Source organism: Palaemon carinicauda, chromosome 37 (assembly GCF_036898095.1).
Source record: "Palaemon carinicauda isolate YSFRI2023 chromosome 37, ASM3689809v2, whole genome shotgun sequence".
Lineage (NCBI taxonomy): Eukaryota > Metazoa > Arthropoda > Malacostraca > Decapoda > Palaemonidae > Palaemon > Palaemon carinicauda.
The window spans coordinates 21847990-21850489 of record NC_090761.1 but is presented as its reverse complement, the minus strand read 5'-3'; positions in this window follow the sequence as shown (position 1 = coordinate 21850489).

Genomic DNA, 2500 nt, shown 5'->3' with positions numbered 1-2500 from the left:
TACTTCACGCTTCATAGTCCTCAGAATGAATTATTATTATTATTATTATTATTATTGTTGTTGTTGTTGTTGTTGTTGTTGTTGTTATTAGTATTTTTATTAAACTACAACCCTAACGGAAAAGCAGGATGCTCTAAGCCCAGGGGCTCATCAGGAAAATTAGCCCTGTATGGAAAGGAAATAAGAGAAATAATTAACAATTAGTTGCTGTTCCGATAATAAAGAATGTTGAAGAAGGATTTCTTCAGACTTAAAATGTTTCAGCGTCGATAAATAAACCCAGACATTTCTTAATTCAAAAGTGATCGACTTGTAATCTGGAATCAAGGTCATGAAACTAAGTGTTATCAAATATTTCAAGATCATGAAACTCATTTTAATCAAATATTTCAAGATCATGAAACCAAGTTTTAAAGAATATTTCAAGATCAGGAAACTCAGTTTTATCAAATATTTCAAGATCATGAAACCAAGTTTTAATGAATATTATATTTCAAGATCATGAAAAGTTTTATCAAATATTTCAAGATCATGAAACTCAGTTTATCAAATATTTCAAGATCATGAAACTCAGTTTATCAAATATTTCAAGATCATGAAACTCAGTTTATCAAATATTTCAAGATCATGAAACTCAGTTTTATCAAATATTTCAAGATCATGAAACTCAGTTTTATCAAATATTTCAAGATCATGAAACTCAGTTTTATCAAATATTTCAAGATCATGAAACTAAGTTTTAGTAAGTATTAAATATTTCAAGATCATGAAACCAAGTTTTAATGAATATTTCAAGATCAGGAAACTAAGTTTTATCAAACATATCAAGATCATAAAACTAAGTTTTATCAAACATATCAAGATCATGAAACTAAGTTTTATCAAATATATCAAGATCAAAAAATAAGTTTTAATAAATATTTCAAAATCACGTAAGTAAGTTTTATAAAAATAAGGCAAATTACATTTTTATTGGAAAGCCATTCCGTATAAGTTAGGCATGGAGCTTCGATTTGTACATGCCTGGCGTTGCCCAATGCAAAATGTTCCTATATCCATGGAAAATCCAGTCAAGGGTAGCATGAGTCCGCATGCTGCTCTCTCTCTCTCTCTCTCTCTCTCTCTCTCTCTCTCTCTCTCTCTCTCTCTCTCTCTCTCTCTCTCTGAGGCTAATGGCGCTGACATTGACGCCAGGGGCAATTTATGGACCAGGTAACTGCACCCTCCATGATGAGAGGATTTCAAGGCCACTCATGAAAAGCAGATGTAAGGGACAGTGGCATTGCCCTAGCTAGCAGTACATATGATCAACGCTCTAGCCTCCTCTCCATCCAAGCTAGGACCAGGGAGGGCCAGGCAATGCTTGCTGGTGATTCAGGGGGTAGAAGTATATGCTCCCTCAACCTAAGCTTACAACGATGGTTAGGTTGCAGGCACTAATGAAACTAAAGAGTTTGAGCTGGACGTGAACCCCCGTCTGGCTTACCAATAACGCCACAATATCATGTTGAATATCATTCGTAAATTACCACAATTTATATTACTACTTTTTCAATGGTCAATGAAAAGTAAAGCAGTTTAAAAAGTAATTTTTCTCGAGTGATTTTTCGTCTCAATGTCGCCTAATTATATAAAATGTTAATGGCCATTTGCATTAGCTGATCGTAATTTTCATCTGTAGTTTATTTTATTTTTTATTTTCCAGAAGTAATTTTTTATATGAAATTTCAAGATTTTTATTGGGAGTCAATAAAACTTCCTTGATAAGGCTTTATGATTCAATAGGAAGATCAAATCTTTATTGCTGCTGTATGTATGTATATATTTAGATATATGTATGAATGCATGTATGTGTGTAATATATATATATATATATATATATATATATATATATATATATATATATATATATATGTATGTATATGTATATATATATATATATATATATATATAATATGGCTAGGGTGGTTGATAATTTCAATCATTATCATTATCATAATTATAGTAATAATAATAATAATAATAATTATTATTATTATTATTATTATTATTATTATTATTTTTATTATTATTATTATCACCATCATCATCGTCATCATCTCCTCTTTTGCCTATTGACGCAAAGGGCCTCGGTTAGATTTCGCCAGTCATCTCTATCTTGAGCTTTTAATTCAATACTTCTCCGCTCATCATCTCCTATTTCACGATTCATAGTCCTCATCATGAATTATTATTATTATTATTATTATTATTATTATTATTATTATTATTACTGGCTAAGCTACAACCCTAGTTGGAAAAGCAGAGTGCTCTAAGCCCAGGGGCACCAGCAGGGAAAATAGCTCAGTGGGGAAAGGAAATAAGAGAAATAATTAACAATTTAAACAAAATGCGATGCGGTTCCGACGATAAAGAATGTTAAAGAGGGATTTCTTCAGACTTAAATGGTTTCAGTGTCGATAAATAAACCCAGACATTTAATAATTCATAGCTAAACGTT